Genomic DNA, 20,616 nt, shown 5'->3' with positions numbered 1-20,616 from the left:
TCCCCATCCGTCCCCTTCCTGGTTCTGCCTTTATTAAAGGAGATTTTTCCTGACCTTGTTCCTTTCCTGTCTTGCCTGGACATTTTGAGACTCATAAAAAATGCTTGTGCTCAGATGCTAAGAAAAAGTGCCACTGTTTCTCAGCCGCAGGGAACTGGCAAAGGTCATGCCAGCCTGCGCCTGTGCCAGTTGCTTCTCCGGGCCAGGCACGTGTGCTACTTCTTGATGAAGCTCCTGACCCTGGGAGGTGGCCACAATGGGCCTTGTCTTTCCCTAGGTGAACAGGCTCCCTTGTACCCTTGCTGGGTAAAGTGTGCGGTGTGGGGAGCCCTGTGTTCACAGAACGTGTTTCTCCCAGGTCACAGCTGGGGAGGGTGGGCGAGCCCATAATTATTCCCAGTGAGGAAACCGGACCCTGGAAAATGGGTGACGCCTCAAGGGACAAGTCGGAACTAGAAGTCAGGCTCCCTCAGTGCTGGTTAAGTGATGGCCCAGCAGGGCAGATGCTGCCGGAGACCGGGATACGTGGAAGAGGAGCCTTTTCTATTGTTAATTAAAGGTGCCATTTATCACGAGCTCGTGTGCTAAGTTGCTTCAGTTGTGTCCTGTGGACCGTAGCCCGCCAGGCTCCTCTGTCCATGGGGTTTTCCAAGCAAGAATGCTGGAGTGGGTTGCCACGCCCTCCTCCAGGGGATCTTCCCGACCCAGGAATCAAACCCCTGTCTCTTGTGTCACCTACGTTGGGAGTCAGGTTCTTTACCGTTAGCACCACCTGGGAAGCCCTGTTTATCATGTAAATGGGGAACGGTCATTTACATTATAACAGAATGTAAATGGTCATATTGGAACCCAGTATGACCAACAACTTCTTCTTGGGGACCCGGGTCAGCCGTTGATTGAAAGCAACAGGGCTGGGGCAGGACCTACTAGCAGCGTCTTGTGCTGGAGAAAGAAACCCACAGACAGAAAGTCATGGTGTCAATACGTATCTATCTCTATAGGTCAGTCTACTGCTGGCTTTTAGCCTCTAAGTCCTGTCCAACTCTTTTATGACCCCATGGACGGTAGTCTCCCAGGATCCTAGACAAGAGTCCTGGAGTGAGGTGCCATGCCCTCCTCCAGGGGATCTTCCCCACCCAGGGGCTGAACCCATGTCTCCTGCATTGCAGACGGATTCTTCACCACTGAACCACCTGGGAAGCCAGATCTGTGTATTTTCGATGGGAAGGGTACCGGAAAACAAACGAGGAGGAGGTGGCTCAGAGAGGAGAGGAGGAGGACAGTCGCACAGCTGGTTAGGAGTGGCGGTGGGGTGGAGCAGGGGGTGGTGAGAAGGACCCAGGGGTCTGGGTGCCCTGGTCGGTGCTGTGTTTCCTGTGTTTCTACCCCCGCAGCCCGAGGCTGCAGTCAGCGAGCGAGCCGAAGGTCAGGAGCAAACAAAGGACAATGAGCGCGGAGGGAAGGAGACTGTTCAGGGAAAGGTGAAGTGGGTCTCAGGTGAGGAAGCGGACCCGGTGAGTCTGGCCCACGCCCACTGCTGCTGAGTCATTTTTTTTTTTCCCCACTTGTCGGGTGCATAATGGTTCCATTTAACGGTAATCTTGCTGCCCAGCTGCCTCCAGCAATACCAGCCATTCTCTCTGGGGCCTGGCATCAGAAGTCTGCTGTGACTCCCCTTGATTAGCTGGCAAAAATACCCGGCATCATCACTTGTCATATGTTGAATTAAAAAATAATTCCTGGCTCTGTGGCGACCTAAATGGGAAGGACATCGAAGAAAGAGGGGATACATGCCAACTGTATATGCAGAAATGCATTCACTTGCTACGCAGCAGGAACTAACGCAGCATTGTGCAGCAGCCACGTGCTCCAGCTGCTCACTGTGTCCGACTCTTGGCGACCACACGGCTTCCCTGTCCTTCACCATCTCCCGGAGTTTGCTCAGATTCGTGTCCGTTGATTCGTGATGCCGTCCAACCATCTCATTCTCTGCTGCCCTGTTCTCCTTTGATTGAAGGCAAAAGGAGAAAACCAACTATACTATGATGAATTTTTTTTTAAGAGTAAAAAATAAATTTCCTTTTTGTATGCTTGTTTCTTCTGCTAAACTCAGAACTTACTGCGGACTACAGAACACACCAGGGATGACCTCCCTCACGGCCCCTGCACTTGCTGTTCCCTCTGCTAGAATGCAATTCCACCTGAGATCTGTACAACTTGTACCGTGACTCCTTCAAATCTTTGCTCACATAGCACCTTCTGATGAGGCCTTCCTTGCTCACCCTATTTAAAATTGCAAACAACCTCCCTAATGTCCTTTTCTGCTGTGTTTTCCTGCATAGCAGTTATCACCATCTGACATAAAACGTTTTATATTGATGTTTTTGGAGTGCGGTTGCTTTGCAATGTTGTGTGAGTTTCTGCTATAAGAGAAGTCAGTCAGCTATACATATGCAGATTATCTCCTTGTCTTTGGATTTCTTTCCCGTTCAGGTCACCCTAGAGCAGTGAGCAGGGTTCCCTGAGCGATTCAGTAGGCTTTCTTTAGTTATTGCTTTTATATGTAGTCTAGGTTCGATCCCTGGGTTGGGAAGATTCCCTGGAGAAGGGAATGACCGCCCACTCCAATATTCTTGCCTGGAGAATTCAAAGGACGGAAGAGCCTGGCGGGCTACAGTCCATGGTGTTGCAAAGAGTCAGACACAACCGAGCGACTTTCGCTCACTCACTTGTCAACAGTGTATACTTTTGACACAATATTGACATACGCTGTTCTTCTTGATTTCTCTCACTCCACGTCTGTGTCCGTTCGTGAAGGCAGGGTTCTCTGCTGTATCCTCAGAGCCTAGAATGGCCCCTGGCATATTGTAAGTACCCAGTAAATATTTGTGGACTAAACGGCCAGTTGGGGTGTGCACCTCTTCACGTGGGACACGCTTATCACGGTTCCTGGCACCTGGCGCAGGCCCGATGTCTGTGGAATGAAAGACAACGCTTTGTTTCTGCCAGGGATCCGATGTAAAGCCGTCTTGATCATTTCCTCTTACTTCCCTGGACTTCGTGGCTCCTGATTCCTTTTGTGAAGGGACGGCTGGGGCTGGACGTTTGTTCTTGTTGGCTCCCCCTCAACTCTCTTTCGAAACAAAGCAGCCGCTTACTAATGCCTTGTGTTTTTCCAGCGGACCTTCACTGTTCCAGTCGGGCCGAGCCCACGCGAGCCCTGCTCACTCTGCTTCCTGCGCTTCCCGGACAGCGAATGAGTGTCTGCTGACTGAAGGGGCCAGGTACTGTTAGCAGTGCTAAGGAGAGCTTAAAATACGTTTCTTGACCTCAGGCACCCGAGTGAGTCATGCTTTAGGGAAATCCCCACCCCTCAGTGCTTCAGTAGAGACATCTTTAGGGAAATTCCTTCATCTGAGTCAACATTTACAAAATTATGCACCTCCTAGGGTTCCAAGATTGAACATGGGGATTCTTGCTGTTTAGTCACATGGGAAAACTACAAATCACTTGCTCAGATTTCTCTATATTTAAGAATCCTTCTCTGAAGTCTCTCAACTTACACGAGGAGGCAGAGATGGTGGGTCACCCAAAAGCCTATTTGGGTTAATCAAATAATAATAGTTCATACTAAAATATTCAACTTACTACTATTCATTAGTTCATTAGTCAATAACAAAGATACTAAATTCATTTATCTTAACAGATAAGATCTGATTAAATGCATTAGGTACCGAGTCTAAGATTCTAAAATATTTTTGTTAGCATTTTATCAGTTCCTGTGATTTTTATTTTAAGGTACTCTCTCTTTTAAAGATTTTAACTGGGTTTCTTATTATGAAGAATACATTTTGCTGTAATAAAATGAAAAGATCCATAAATATATTAAATAAAAAGGGGGCAGTGGCTCTTTCTTTTCCTTCTGGTTCCCAATCTTATCACCTAGAGGTAACTTGCTACTTTTGCATGAATGTTTTTATGCTCAATAAGCATTTATTTACTCAAACAAAAATGATATGTTTTATGTAATTTTCTGCAACTTGCTAGCTTGCTTTATGTTGTGGAAATGTTGCTGCTGCTGCTGCGAAGTCGCTTCGGTCGCGTCTGACTCTGTGCGACCCCGTAGACGGTAGCCCACCCGGCTCCTCCGTCCCTGGGATTCTCCAGGCAAGAACACTGGAGTGGGCTGCCATTTCCTTCTCCGTGGAAATTCTAATAACTTGTAAATTGCAGTATGCTTTCTTCCCATTCAAAAGCTGTATAGGGTTCTTTTGTATGAAGATATTCTTATGTATCTATTTATTCTCCTAATGTCTTCCAGTGAGGATGATGGAACAAACTTCAAGCATGGGTAGTTATGCTCTCTTGCTCAGCATTCTGATGATGAGTGGGTAGAGACAGAATTGCTGGTGGGTGTGTCCTGTGTCAGTTACCCAAACCGGGGCCTCTTTCCCCACCATTTCTTTCCTTACAGAGTTTTGGTTCAGTGTGGGCCACAAGAGTCACTTTGCAGGAGTTTGGTAGAAGGAAGTGAATGAAAGAGAAGTCCTGCTCCTTTCAGACGTTAGGGGCAGTGCAGAGCACCACGGGGCTGGGGAGGAGACGTCACAGCTCATGGGCCTTGTCCCTTGGTCTTCCCCGGTGGCTTGGCGGTAAAGCATCCGCCTGCAATGCAGGAGACGTCAGTTTGATCCCTAGGCAGGGAAGTTCCCCTGGAGGAGGGCACGGCAACCCACTCCACTCTTCTCGCCTGGGAAGTCCCAAGGACAGAGGAGCCTGGCGGGCTACAGTCCCTAGGCTGCAAGGAGTGGGACACGGCTGACGTGACTGAGCGCAGCACACGCTGTGTCGCTTACGTGCTGGCTTACCTGGTTGCCACGGGACCGCTTCAGCTCCTGCTAGGTCCCCGCAAGAGCATCTCCAACCCCTGGGCCAAGTGCAGGGTTTGCAAGCTTCCCTGCTGCCGTCTGCCCAGCGCTTATAAAAATACGCTTTCATATTTTTGTAAGTAAAAAACAAGCAATTTTAATTCATATCGAATTGGTTTTTGATGTTGTATGCCAGTTTCCTAAATGCTGTTACTTATTTTCTTTATTCATTAATCTGATACTTTGTCTTAATATCATGTTTCTATATTTACTTGAGTTTGTTTTCAGTATTTACTTTTTTGTTCCACAGGTGTATTTTAACCCTATAATAGTTTTAACTTAATTTCAATTCCTGAAGCTTTGAATTGTCTTTTGATATCAGATAGGGTGAAACATCTTATTCTTCTTCAGAAGTTTCCTGGCTTGTATTATGTGTCCAAAGTTCTAGATAAACTTTAATATCAACTGGTTCTATCAAATGTATCAGTATCTGTGTGCATGCATGCATGCTCAGTCACTCAGTCGTGTCCAACTCTTTGCAACCCCACGGACTGTAGCCCACCAGGCTCCTCTGTCCATGGGATTCTCCAGGCAAGAAATACTGGAGTGGGTTGCCATGCCCTCCTCCAGGGGATCTTCCCGACCCAGGCATCGAACCCTCGTCTCCAGAAGTTTCTTGCATCGGCGGGCAGGTTCTTTACTGCTAGTGCCTCCTGCGAAGCCCGTATCAATATCTACTTCATAATAACTCATTGGATGAAAACGATAAGCTTTCATTATTGCTCATACTCTAGGGGTCAGCCAGCTGGTGTCTCTGACTTTAGCTGGGGAGGCTTATGCATCTGTAGTGAATCCTGCATAGGGCTGCAGCTTGGCTGTCTCTCGCCTCTTTATCTGGGCTTGGCTAGCTAGAGGCAGCCCTTGGGTAGGGCGACTGGGCCCTTGTCCACATAGTGTCACAAACTCCCACAGGCTAGCCCAGGCTCTTCACAGAACAGGGGCTGACTCTAAGAGCCAACGTCTCTCTCTTTTTTAAAAAGTTATTTTATCTGTTCATTTATTTTTGGCTTTGCTGGGTCTTTGCTGCTGCACAGGGTCTTTCTTTCGTTGCAGGGATGGGGGCTCATCTCTAGTTGCCGGGGCGGGGGCAGGGGGGGGGAGAGCTGCTCATTGTGGTGGCTTTTGCTGCGGGCACAGGCTCCAGGCCACGCAGACTCAGTGGCTGCAGCGCACAGGCTTAGTTGCTGCGTGACACGTGGGATCTGCCCAGACCAGGGATCGAACCACTGTCTCCTGCAGTGGCAGGTGGATTTCTTACCACTGAGCCATCAGAGAAACCCAAGTCAAAGCCTCTTGAAGCTTGGTCTCAGCATCCACAGTGCCTCCCTTTCAGCTACGTTCTGCTGGGCAGAGTCATAAAACAGACAGTGTTGAAAGAGGGGAGAAACAGATTCAGTCTCTGGGAGGCTGGAGCCGCAGTCACATTGCTAAGGGTCTATGCTAAAGGGAAACCCTTGACTGGGGTCACTGATACAGCCGTGACACAGCCAGGACACACGAGCAGAAAGCTCACTGATTGGGTGTGCACTAGAATAATAAATTTCATTCTATGAGAAGGGACATTTTCACGTTCTGAGCCTTCGTATCTAACAACATGGTAATTTCCCCAGTGTATCCATTTAATCTGCTGTGTCTTTCTGCTGTTCTCAGTCGCTCAGTCGTGTCTGACTCTTTGAAGCCCCTCGGACAGTAGCCCTCCAGGCTCCTCTGCCCATGGGACTCTCCAGGCAACAATGCTGGAGTGGGCCGCCACTTCCTTCTCCAGGGGGTCTCCCTGACCCAGGGATCGAACCTTTATCTCCGAGTCCCCTGCACCAGAAGGCAGCTTCTTCACCACTAGCGCCGCCTGGGAAGCCCTACGTCCTTCTATAGATTTTTATAATTTCCTTTATTTAAGGTGGTGCATTGAAAAAAGAAATTAAGTTGGTTCCTAAGTAGTAACCAGCATTTCACTTTTGGTATAAATTAAATCCCTCTTCGGTTGCATTGTCTAATCCAGTGTTGCCCAGTAGTAATAAGAGCAAAGTATACGAGCCACAATCATACCTGAAAATTTTCTTACATAGATGAAGTTAATTTTTCCTAATAGATTTCATTTAACACTGTATATCTAAAATACAATATTTCGCGTAATTTACGGACATTAAGATATTTTATGTTCTTTTTGTGCTGTGAGACCTCTTAATTCTGACTAGCCACATGGTGTTATTGTTTATTCACTAAGTCATGTCCAACTTTTTTCCAACCGCATAGATTGTAGCCCTCCAGGCTCCTCTGTCCATAGGATTTCCCAGGCAAGGATACTGGAGTGGGTTGCCATTTCCTTCTCTAAAGGATCTTCCAGACCCAGGGATCAAACCCACAGCCCCTGCATTGGCAGGCAGATTCTTTACCACTGAGCCACCAGAGAAGCCTGACTTAGTCACATATCAAAGGCTAAATGCCAGGTGTAGCTAGCTGTTACCCTAACGGACAGTTCAGAATTGGTCAGTTACAGCTATTTATCTTTTATGTTTTTCTTCCCTGGACATCAGACTAAAATCTTTTATTAGGTCATGGTAATTTTTCAGTTGGTTCTCTGTTGTTTTTTTTTACACTGCAATATAATAATCTGTCAACTGTAACTTTTTTGTTCCACTTAAATTTTTAACAATTTATTTAATTTAAAAAATCTGCCATAGTGGTTATGATTATCAGAAAAATGTTAAATAATCACTGTCAGGGACAACTGTTTTGCTCCATATGGGATGTTAATGGAAATGACTTTAGTATTTCACATTCAGGATGATGTTCACTGCTAATTTCTGGAACATACTTTTCCTTACCAACATAAAGAAATGTACTTCTATTCCTAATTTTTAAACTTGTTATTTTCATTGTCCCTAAAGTGTGTTATATTTTACCAAATGCTTTCTGGGCATATGTTATGATAATCATATGATTTTCTCTTTTAATATATAATAAGATAAATCATATTAACAGATATTCTAACCTTGGAAGGAATTCCAACGTTAGTTGTTTATAGCAATAAAAAAGACTCACTTGGCTAATTTTTTATTTCAAGGCTTTTGCAATTGACTAAACGGGTTTTTTTGCGGTTTTATTTTGGTGTGTGTACATGTGCTATCTGATTCTGCCTTTGATACCAGTGTTTTATCTCTTGTGTACTCAGAGTGTTTAAATACCACAGGAATTATCAGTTCCTGGCAGGTTCCAAAGAACATTAACATACAAGCCATAATATTCTGATGTCTTTGATGGTGGATGGAGCTTAGACTACTCTTCAACTCTGATAGTGTGTTTACGCTTTTTTCTCCTTCTAACAAACGTTAGCTTGCGTGTGTGCGCAGCCGCTAAGTCGTGTCTGACTCTGCAGCCGTGTGGCCTGTAGCCCGCCAGGCTCCTCTGTCCGTGGGGTTTTCCCGGCAAGAGCCCTGGAGTGGGCTGCCGTTTCCTCCTGCAGGGGGTCTCGCTGACCCAGGGGTTGAACCTCGTCTCCTGTGTCTCCTGCTTTGCAGGCAGATTCTTTTCCACTGAGCCACCTGGGAAGCCCACGTGTTAGTTTAATAATGTATGTTTTCCTGCGAAATAAAGCATGATGTTTAGATTTTTAAGTTTAAAATTACATAGGATACGCTCTTGTAACTTTTATTACACAATACTTTAATCATTCCCTGGAACATAGAGAATATCTGATGGGTATACACTCACCCAGCACCTATCAACATTTGACTATGTTATTTAATATTTTTTAAAAGCAATAATGATACTCTCAAAGCTTTTGTGTGCCTATCTCTGATCTCATTTTCTTTCTCTCCAGAGATAACCACAGTCTCACATTTGTCATTAGCATTTCTATATCTGCTTTTCTATTTTTACTACATATTTATGTCTTCATTATAGCCCACAGTTTATCTATATTTATTTTAAAGATTCATATCTAGGATGTCCTAATGTTCATGATATTCACGCCTCTGGCAATTTTTCAGTATAATGGTTCTAAGATTTATCTGTACTGATATACATAACTCCTGGTCGTATTTAATTTTTTGTTGATCAGATACAAATGAACTGTTCTTTCTCATAATTTAAAATTACCTCTAAGAAATTTCCCCCCTCATTTCTCAGTCCCAGTGGCATTTATTTGTTTTGTTTTCTATCTCTTTTTTACCCAAAGGACTGGTAATATGTTCTCTATTATATTGGTCATTTTAAAGAGGCAGTTCCTGGTTTTATTTATCAGATCCATTAAAAAATTTCTTATGCATCGTTACTTTCTACTTTTGCTGTATTTATCTTTAATTTCTTTCTAGATTCTTTTGGTTGTGTGCATGTGTGTGTGTGTACGTGTTGGTATGTGCTTGCAAAGTGTTCATTTATTTTAGCTGCCCACACAGTCTAATACGTGCATTTACAAACATAGGTTTTCTCCTTTACCGCTGTTGCCACCATTCACAGATTCTGATACACACTTAGTGTCAGTTATTTCTAAATAGCTTGAAATTTGAGGATGAGCTTCACTTTATCTCGTGTATAAATAAATACACAGGCTATTTCAATATGCCAGAATGGTCGATATTCTTTTTGACTAGACTTTTGTTAATTTCTGTGGTCCTTACATTGTTGTCAGAGAATGTGTCTTGTATAATTAGTTCACATCTGAATGATAGTTTGGTTGGAAACTGAATTCTAGATTCAAAATAATTTGATCTTGGTAGACATTTTTCTTTCCTTTGACTTCTGGTATTCTCTAGAGTAGATGCAAAATCTGATGGCAGTCTACTTCTTGGTCACGTATAGATCACTTGTATTTTTCCTTTTTTATCTTCCATTAATGTGTGATGTATTCATTCTACCCCTGTGGCTAGAAGCTTGTCTAATTTTTGGTGTTGTTGGCAAGATGTTGGTGAGCTGTTTGGATCTGAAAGCTTAAGATACTTTTTCAAGCCCAAAGAAATGTCCTTCTGTTGTTTAAAAGATTTTATCATTCTCTTGTTTATTCATCTTTAGCTTTTATTAAACGGGTATTTATTTCTTGTATCTCTTAACTTTGGTTCATGATTCTCGTCCCTGCTGCTGGCATTTCTAAGAATTTTATAATTTACAGTTTCAACACCAGTGTGAAACAAAAATAACTTCTTGATATTTCATTACAACTGAACTCAATATTTTTTCCACTGAAGGCAAAAAAAAAAAAAAAAGGAATTCTTTCCAATCTAAGGCAACTAAGTTACTTTCAGTTGTAAACATGGCCCATTCAGGATTTAAACAACTCAAATCAGTTCAAAATTCTCCCTCCTTTTTATTCCCTTCTTCCCCTTGCTGTCAGGACGTTTCTGGGTCGTCCTGGCGTGGCAGGTAGGACGTTTGGTACAGTGAGCTCCTCTGTTCTCGCTGGTGCTTCCTGGTTCCTGCTGTCACGCGCTTATAACCGCTGCTGCCCGGAGCCAAGTCTTGGCTCCCTGGTAAGAAGTGTATACTCTGCGTTTTCTTTGTGTGGTTCTGAGGCGTCTTCATTTTTCTAACATTTGCTTCGTAATTGATCAGTGGCTTATCAGTGTTTTCTGCCGAAGTGTCAGGATCCTGTGAAGTCACCCTTGGCCCCTCTGCCTTCTTCATCCATTTGCTGCCATGTAGGATGCAGAAAGTCCCTAGAAGGCTTGGCATGACCCTAGGAAGTGAGGCACGGGCATCTTCTCTTTCAGATTCTTCTACAAAATGAGGCAGGGTCTCATTTTTAGCACCTATACTGACCTTCTCTGGGACTCATATGGGGTTGGAGGGTACTGGGGTGCTGGGGCACTGGGTCCTTCTTAAGATCCAGACCGCATCTATAATCTAATCAGGTATATACAGTTTATCCTCCCTTGCTTACTGATCGTATCTTTGTTTTCTGCTGGTCTCAGCCTATTGATAGTAAAGCTATCCCTAGAAATGCCTAGGGGCCCAGTGACCTTCTCACTGACATCTCCTCTTTGCAAACTAATGTAACTAGACTAACTCAGGTGGTTCTTATTATTATGGCAAGATGCCCTCTAGCAATAACCATTAGGGAACTTTGAAGACAGATAGAGTTTATTACTTACAAGCCGAGAGTGTATAAGACACGCTAGGGGGCATACAAGGAAGCCTCTGGTAGAGACACACGGAGAGCGCTTGACCACAGGCCTGGGAATCTGCTTTGACTGAGGTTGAGGGTGGGGGTTTGGGTTTCCCTGGATTGCTCTTTACTAGTGAATTAAAAACATAAGAGTGGGAATTTAAAGCAAGGGAAGAGGGAAAGAAAGAAAGAGAGAAAAAAGTACCCAAATGGTCACATAAACCAGTGTCTCTAAAACAAAGGAACCTCATGGGGTAGGGAGCAAAGCAGAGAGTCGAGATGGCCTTCCTAGATGTGCTGAAGCAGATGCATCTTTGAAGTGGATGCCTCAGCCACCAAAGCTTAAAGCCAGACACTTGCATTACAAAAAGAAAAAAAAAAAAAGGCAACTGTCAGGGCTTACATCGCAATCTCTTTTTCCTTCTAGGTAAGAAAATGACTCTTTATTCATAGTGTGAATTTTAGCCTCTCCATATAAACTCTTTGCTTCCTATCTTCCAGGACTGCTGTTTATAGTAAAAGATCCATGTTGGGGAATTCCAAGGAAAACTCTTGTTTTTAACACAGCTTTTCTTGCCATTAAAAGCTTAACGTCAACACTATTTTTCTTTAAGGCATTAGACAAATCTATTTAGACATTTAATTGCTTTCTTTAGTTCAGGATGTATCAGGCCCACTCCTGAAAGGAAAAATTTTGACAAATAATCACTGCTTTCTGAATCATGGGGATAAAACAGGGCTATAAGGAACACAAGGTATTGAATTGTGGTGCTGATCTGAAACATAGACTGCCAGCTATTTCTCCAGCAAAGGTGGATTTATTTGGGACTAGCAGAGAATTGCAATTCAGGGTCTCCAACCATGGCGAGTGTGTGCAAATTCCCACATGACAAGGGGGATATTTTTATAGAGGGGAAGAGGGAGATGGGAGGGTTACAGTAAGCAAAGAGTCCATGACTTTTCATTGGCTGAGTCCTTGCCAGGGAAGAAAGTGAAAGTCGCTCAGTCATGTCTGACTCTTTGCAACCCCATGGACTATACAGTCCATGGAATTCTCCAGGCCAGAATACTGGAGGGGGTAGCCATTCCCTTCTCCAGGGGATCTTCCCAACCCAGGGATCGAACCCAAGTCTCCCACACTGCAGGTGCTTCTTTACGAGCTGAGCCACCAGGGAAGCCCAAGAATATTGGAGTGGGTAACCTGTCTCTTCTCCAGCAGATCTTCCCGACCCAGGAATTGAACTGGGGTCTCCGGCATTGCAGGTGGATTCCTTACCAGCTGAGCTGCCAGGAACGCCCTGCCAGGGAAAAGAGGAGCTTTAACTCTTCCTGTTGGGCTCTGCTGTTGTTGCAGGATGGGAGAGCTCCCCCTGCTTGTCTCCCAGCTTTATTTAATTGAAGTTTCTGTTCATTATTATTATTATTATTATTATTTTGCCATTCCCCCTTTTGATCAAGGCCTTTCTCTGAAAACATTACTCAACAAGAATCAGGTTTTCTAGTTTCATAGGCCTCTCCCTCCCAATTCCAGGAAAGATCTTTTCTGGGTGTAGTGTGTCATGTTGGGGGGAAAATGCACAGATGGGAAGTCTATTCAAGTCAATAGGGAGGGGTTCAGTCCAGTTCAGTTCAGTTCAGTTCACTCAGTCGTGTCCAACTCTTTGCGACCCCATGGACTGCAGCACGCCAGGCTTCCGTGTCCATCACCACCTCCCGGAGTTTGCTCAAACTCATGCCCATCGAGTGGGTGATGCCATCCAACCATCTCATCCTCTGTGAGGGGTAGGAAGGAGAACTCTAAGGTACTTTTTATCTGTTAAGTTTATATGTTATCAAGATCACAGACATGAGAGACCATCTGAGATGTTATTTCATCCTCAAAGGTTTGGGAAGGAACTTCCTACAGGCCTGGTCTGGATATCATGGGAAAGCTGTCTCTCAGGCGTCTGCTTCGGTTCCAGAAAATCTTTACTTTTGGGTCACCAGATGATATGTGGTCCAGTCAGTGTCTGGTACTTTCTGGAGGGATGTCACATGAATCTATGAATCTATTCCTTGGCATTTGGTGACCCAAGAATTGGTCAGCACCATCTAACGCAGCACCATCTAACGCTACTGATCTTTCCAATCAGGTTGAAGAGAATTCTCCGGCAGTCGTCTTCTCCAGTAGACAAAATCTCTAGGTTCCAAGGTGTGATGCTTAAAGGTCCTTTTCTCCCAAGGTCACCCTGTAAAAACTTGCTCTACCAAAACATGGCAGTTTTAAATAGAAGCAAGTAGGGCTTGGCAATGTTAGAGTATCCTTTTATTAGTTGTGGGTCAAACGAATTAGGAGCCCAGTACATTGGGCATCCTGTGACTATCTCAAAGGTGAGAGTTTATGGGTTTCTAAAGAGGTTATATTATATTTCTAAAGATATATATATATATATATCTATATATATATATATATATAATATTTCTAAAGAGATATAAGATTTAGAAGGACTAACCCAATGTTTTCAGCCAAGGAATTTTGAGGACCTCTACAAATTTTGCCAACTGAGTCTTAATAACGCCACTGGTGTGTTCAGCTAAACCAGAGAATTGAGCGTGGTGAAATGAAATGTTGTAAAACTGGCCAAACAGCACGGACTGGCTTAGGCACCTGGGCACTACAGTGGGTTCCTTAATCACTATGAAGTTCAAGAGGAGTTCACCCGGTAGAGATGATCTTTTCCAAAAGAACTTTAGCCATCAAGGAGGTATAGTAGCTTGTCTGCAATAGAAGGCTTCTGTCCAGTGTGAAAACATACAGGCTATGTCTAATACATATTAATATCTATTATTCAGAGGAAGTTGTGTGAAATCCATTTGCCAGACCCTAAATGGTCTGTTAGGCGGGTAAAAAGTCCAGGAGCAGTATGATCAGGCTTCCTGGGTTGTACTTCGGACAAGTGGGACACGTAAGGTAGGCACTTTGGGGGCTTGTTAATACTTCCCCACCAATATTGACTCAGGAAGACTACCATTTGTCAGTAGACCATTTGTTTAACGTATGTGCAGTGTTGAGGACTGGGGACTTTATAGAGTGTCTGGTAGGACTTTGGTGCTATTTGATCTAAGCAACAGCTTTCTCTTTTCATCAAACCAACAATTGGTGAATTTCCAATTTTGCTTTTCCCTTTTTGAGGCCAATTATTGAGCTGGTTTTTCTAAGTTATCGTTTAGGAGACTATCCGTTTGCTCATGACGGAGGTTTGGCTCCTGTAGGTCTCTTTAAGGGAAATAGCAGAAGGTGCAGAAACAGCAGCAAGGTGATTTCCCCTCATTTCCAGAAAGCTGAGCTTAGAATGCCCCCGAATCTTAATAGAAGTATTAGTAAAGTAATACTTTTACTTAATGCCGATAAAAGCATTGCATTCAATAATTCTTGATCATAGGGGCCAGTTTTAATTTCCTCTGGAAGTAAGGAAGCCATACTGCTTCTAAAACATTCCAGAGTCACGAGCTACTCTAAAAATATATTTACTGCCAATATAAATATTGGCAGTTTGTCCTTGGCTAACATACAGGTCTGCGTAAGAGCACATAATTTAGTCTGTTGGACCGCAGTAGCCATAGATAAAGCTGCTGCTCAACAACTTCAAAAGAGCTCTAACAGCATCTCCAGCACGGTACTTGCTATTGTCACCTTTTCAGTAAGAACCATTAGTGAACCAGGAGAAGCCAGAGTCCAGGTTACCCCATGGAATCTCCTGTAGTTCATCATCAGGCGTCAGGAGGTGGTCCGTCAGCGTTGAGCAATCATAGCTAGTTTGTTGGTGCTGGAGAGGAGAAGAGCAGGTTAAGGGCATTAAAATGTCAAGGAATTACGTGAGGCACGGTTAACGGGAGGACTTCATAGGCGGTGAGATGGCTGGCTGGAAAATGTTGACGTGATGAAAATTCAGGAGAGATCCTTCTGCACGAGGAGCAAAAATGACACAGGAGAGCCCACAGCAGTTTTCTCAGTGGCCTTAACTGAAGGGCTGTGGCCTCAGTGGCCCTGAGGCATGGTCCGTACCCTTGCGCCACTTGGTCCAGCTGCTGACGATACTACACTATGGATCAATGGTGTCTCCATTTTTCTGGATGAGCACCCCAAGGGCACTTCCTCCCTTTTCATCTTAAAAAAGAAAAAAAGGGGAAAGGGAATGTGATCATTGGGATGCTCAAGGGCAGCTGGGTTCATCAAACTTTCCTTTAAGGCCTTGAAGGTGATATCATTCAGTTCTTCCCATAACATTGAGTCAAGGTTGTTTTTATTGAATGAAACACATGGAGGAGAGGTTTGGCCTTGAAAGAGAAACTGGAATCCAGTTTTGGCAGTAACAGCTGAGAAAACCTCATCGTTAGTGCTTAGTTTTGGGTTTTGGGAAACTTGTGGTACCATGAAGTCTACACTGAACTTGGACTGGGCAAACTGCAATTTTTCATTTCTTTTTTTGCCCCAGTTTACTTAATGTTTTAAAAAAATTTTTTTGATTAAAAAATCTTTATTGAGGGATAACTTCCAATACTGTACATTCACTCACTGTAAATGTACACTTTGATAATTTCTAGTAAATTTGCAAAATTGTCTCACCATCACCACACACCAGTTTGAGAACATTTCCATCCTTCCAAAATGTTTCTTCATGTCCATTTGCAGCCCATCTCTACTCCTACCCCTAACCTCAGACAACCATGAATCTGCTTTCTGTCACTACAAAATTGCCTTTTCCAGATATTTTATCTTTTAAAATTTCAATTGCCACCACGTCTTATTTATCCAGTCACAGTTGTTGGACACAATAGGAACAGACCAGGAATAATCCAAGTGTCCAACAACTGAGAATGGATAAATCAAATGTGGTTGCAATTAAAATTTTAAAAGATAAAATATCTGGAAAATGCAATTTTTCTTTGGTGACCTTCTGTCCTTTTAAAATGAAGGGCATGCTGTCTTCCTGTGAGGAGGCCATCGTGGCCTGTGTGCAGCTTGGGAAAGAATTTCCAAACATGAGGCAGAATGAGAAAAGAATGAAGTTTATTAGAGTGGGAAAAGCTGTTACAACTGTGGGCAGGCTCAAGGGAGAGCCAACCCCTTCCACAGGCTGAACTGATGCGCTCAGTGGTATCCGGCTCTTTTGTGACCCCATGGACAGTAGTCCACCAGGTTCTTCTGTGGGATTTTCTAGGCAGGAATACTGGAGTGGGCTCCCGTTTCCTTCTCCAAGGAATCTTCCTGAGCCAGGAATCAAACCCAGGTCTCCTGTGTCTCTGGCACTGCAGGTGGATTCTTTACTGGCTAAGCGAATGGGGAAGCCCAGGCTAATAGCTAATTTTTACAGCCTGGAGATGGAGAAAATTCCTACTGGAAGGGTGGCGTAGGGGATGGTTAGGATGCTATAGGGTGGATAATAGGGTGGGTATTTACCTAATATGGGGTCAGGGAATGGTCAGATTTAGATCCAGAGGCTCATAGCAACGGTAGCTATGGGGCTCAGTCCAGTTTCAGACATTTTTTTCCTGTGACCTTGGTATAGGGCTCCAGTCCTGTGACCCTGGTATAGGGCTCCAGTCCTGTGACCTTGGTATAGGGCTCTACAGAGGCCTGACAAGGAGAGCAGAAAAGCAATTCACCCACATACTATACCAAAGCAGCACCTCTAAGGAACTTCATATTATCCAGACCAGCCTTCAGGGTTAGAACAAATAAGAAGGACTCTCAGTACAATCCTGAGGCATGACTGTCCAGGTGAACTGTTTCTCTCCTTAAGTGAATGGAAAGAGATATTTTCTAGCTTCATGAACTGGAATACTAAAGAAGGCATTGCAGCAATCTTCTGTTATGGGATTTATGCCTTGAAGGGCCTCTTGTTGCTGCTGTTGTTCAGTTGCTAAGACATGTCCAACTCTTTGTGACCCCTTGGACTGCAGCACACCAGGCTCCTCTGTTCTCCGCTATCTCCTGGACTTTGCTCAAATTCATGTCTATTGAGTTGGTGATGCTATCTAATCATCTCATCCTCTTTAATGATTAAGTCTGGAAATATTGAGGGGTCTATTTGAATTTTGATGGGAGGTGTCCTGTGAATTTTTAAGGGGAGAATGGTAGGTATCTCTCCAAGGGCTTAAACAAAAAGGGAAAAATTCAGAGACAGGAACCTCCTGAGGTTCATTAGAGATCCCCAATGTTTAAGGCAGGGACTGCTTTACAATATCAGGCTGGAGCACCAAGAGTGTGGTCCTGGTGTCATTTAGGATTGGAAGAGATTCGTCCCCAATCTGAAGAAGTGTTCTCCAAGGCAAATGTGAAGAGTGCCTGTAGTTCTTGGAATTTTGTCATTGAGAATTGGGAGAACATTGGAAAGGCTGGCTGCTTAGAGGGCTGAAGGTGCCTAAACACTTAAATCTGTGACCTTTCCCCCCCAGCCTGATTTGGCAATAGCAGAAACTGGTTTTGGTTTCATTTAGGAGCCTTCATACACTGGAGTCAAAGATTAAGGATGTTAATAGTGTTCTCTTGAGATGACTCATCTGGAGTGCAAGAGGGCTCATCTGCCAGACTGAGTCTGGAGTGGACCAGTTTCTTGGTCCTACTGGTCCTTTTTACTGGAAGAGAAAGATCTTGGTTCAGCCCATTTATAAACACTGAGTTAAAAGCTGCTCGGGTGGAATTAACATCTGAAGGGAGATCCGAATTTTTAAGTCAACTGTAATAACCATGAATAAGTTTATCAGAGCTTTCGTGCCTGCAAGCCTGCATTTTGTTCCAATCAACAGCATTTGCAAAATCCCAGAAACTGCTTGATGAAGTCCCCTAGCAATTGCCTACGCCTGCTCATATAATAGAGCTTCTCTGATGGCTCAGATGATAAAGAATCTGCCTGCAGTGCGGGAGACCCAGATTCGATCCCTGGGTATCAAAGTTAGTAGATTGGTCTCCCGGCTGTAATTCTAGAAAGTTCTCAGGACTTTCCCTATTAGCGGGTTTCATCCAGTGTTGAGCCTGGCCTTCCCGACAAGCGTAGGAACTAGCCGATATGAGTCAGAGAAAGGAGGTTGATGAGTTTGAATGACTGTATTAAATTCCAGGAGAGAGGAGGCTTCCTTCTTCCTGCCGGCCTCTGCTCTCAGCACAGGGCACGAGAGCGCCCCCTGCTGGTCTCCCCGCTCTAACTGAGGTTTCTGTTTCCTCTTTTTACAGTGGGAATGGATGGTGGTGGTGAAAGTCCAGTGCCTAGAATCCCCAAGTATTACTGGACTGAAATTAGGGCCTCATCTTTGGAAACACTAGGTATATTGTCAGGCGTGTTTGTGATTATTTTGTGGCCACTGTTGGCCCTGCTTTCTGCCCCCATCAGGACTCCCAAGAGGTCTGGCTGAGGTCGGCGACAGCACATTTGAGAGGGTTTGACAGGTCAGTTCTAAGCATTTCACTTTTCTCTTCGTCCATGGCCCTTATAAAGTGACTTTATTTTCTGTGACTTCCCATTGTTATTGGCACAGTCCTGAGAGATGGCTTCCCCTAGCAGCTGCTGCTACATATATAATTTCTCTCTGTACAATTTCTGTTACATATATAAGCTGCTCTCTCTCTGATTCTGACCAGGCTAACTGTGATCCTGTTCACCGACCTGCTTACCAACAAGTCCATCTACACGTCTGCACATCAGGTCGCCAGGCGAAGACCTGCTCTACTTTTGCCTCCCGTGTAACTAAAGTAGGGCTGGTTTTTGTGACTGGAGCTTTAATCTGTGTGTGCAATGATACAGGCAAGTCCCTAGAAGGGGAGAGGGTCGTGACCATATTCTGCACAACCACGAGCCCCAGGCTGCATTTTCTGATTCCACAGCCTGAGGAACAAGGAAGTGAAGGAGGCCCCGAGGAAAGCGCTTCATAAAGCCAAGTTGTACTAATTATCTTCACAGTTCTGCAAAATGCTCATCAAAACCCGCCCCTGTTATACTAACCATCTGGGCCCCGGTTATCATTTGCCAGCGGTTGCCCCACATGAGACATGGAATCAGCTCCCCCAGAGGTAGGGTATCTTCCGGGAAGGACTTCCCCATGAAGCCTGCCTCCAGGGAAAGCAATGCAAGATAGAGGCAGAATACCAACAAAGAATTTCCGTATTTTAATGGGGAGAAATACCAATAAAGATTTGAAATTAAATTGAGTAATGGCAACAACAGGGAAGCCTGACATCAGCAGTAACATTAATATTGAGCTAGAGAAAACGGAATAGGGGATGATGAGACGACAGCTGCGCAATGGATTTATGAGAACTACTAACCAAAGACGGCTTTATCATCTATGAGGGTATTTCCTTATGTGATTAGGAACGTTGCATTTTGTCTGAGCGATTTGTAATTTTATTTTTAAGTGAGAAGTTCCATGTAAAGTGCTTGGCCTGGTGCCTGGTACTTCGCGGCCCCTCAGGGATGTTGGCTGTTTCTGTGGCATCAGTTATTATTAGTGGGTTCTACATTCTTCAAACAAAAAAAAGTGCTAGTGGCTCAGCCATGTCTGACTCTTTGCCACCCTATGGACTGTGTACCTACCAGGCTCCTCTGTCCATGGGATTCTCCAGACAAGAGTACTGGAGTGAATTGCCATTTTCTCCTCCAGGGGATCTTCCCGCCCCGGGGATGGAAGCTGTGCCTCCTGCATTGACAGATGGATTCTTTACCACGGCACCACCTGGGAAGCCCATGAGTATGGGAACAAATGCTTATTTCTGCATGTCACTGAATTTGTGTGTAGCTCAGTAACCATTCTATTGTCAAATACTTTTGAGAATTGCTGCACAATACATGCTTCATTTTGGAGATTTATAAAGCGTATTATCACACTAAAGCGTCCGAGAAATTATTTAATAAAGACAGTTTACGTCATTTAACCCAATTTCCAAGGCATCTTTGAGCATTAAATCCTTTTTTGGTATGTTAAAAGTAAAAAAAAAAAAAAAATTAAATGCTAACTGGAGTTTGACCTAATTTTTTTCTATTTAGGAGAGACATTTCCCTTTGTTGAGGAAAACATCTCAAAGGGCATCTGGATTATGGAATTTAAGAACCTAATGTATGGTCTAAGTGGAAGGTATTTGGGTATTAAAGATTTAGATTATCACACATAACAATATACAAAGAATTTTGAGTCTTCTCTCAGTGGATTGGATTGGATGGGGATTTGGAAGATGGGGGAACTGGGAGAAGACAAATAAATAAATGATGATCTCGGTAGAGAAAGATATGGGTCATATGGTAGCAGGCAGGTTTCGGGTGGGGGTGGGGAGCAGCCGGTGACAAATTTCTCACGATGGGCATGACTGGGGGATTTGTAGCACCATGACAACAATTATTCAATTCTAATTTTCTCCCTTTTCTGTGTAGTACTATGAACCTAAGTTTCTTGCAATAAATTTTATTAAAAATCCGTTAGCCAAATAAACACACCATGTTGATTTTGTTGAAGAGAGTGAAGGATGAAGAAAACAGGCCATGCTGGTGTGATGTGATACGGAGGAGGGTGAGAAGTAGTGGGAAGTGGGCAAGAGTGTAAATAACACTTGAGTGGAAG

General features: G+C 44.0%; 1 long non-coding RNA gene across 1 annotated transcript; it reads left to right on the top strand.

The window, feature by feature from the left end:
* On the top strand, window positions 18,252–19,685 carry LOC108637645. The gene is made up of 3 exons (XR_001919190.1): window positions 18,252–18,454; window positions 18,647–18,757; window positions 19,666–19,685. It is a non-coding gene; the product is annotated as an uncharacterized LOC108637645 (long non-coding RNA).

Source organism: Capra hircus, chromosome 15 (genome assembly GCF_001704415.2).
Source record: "Capra hircus breed San Clemente chromosome 15, ASM170441v1, whole genome shotgun sequence".
NCBI classification, from domain to species: domain Eukaryota; kingdom Metazoa; phylum Chordata; class Mammalia; order Artiodactyla; family Bovidae; genus Capra; species Capra hircus.
This window is presented reverse-complemented; position numbering and strand designations above follow the sequence as displayed.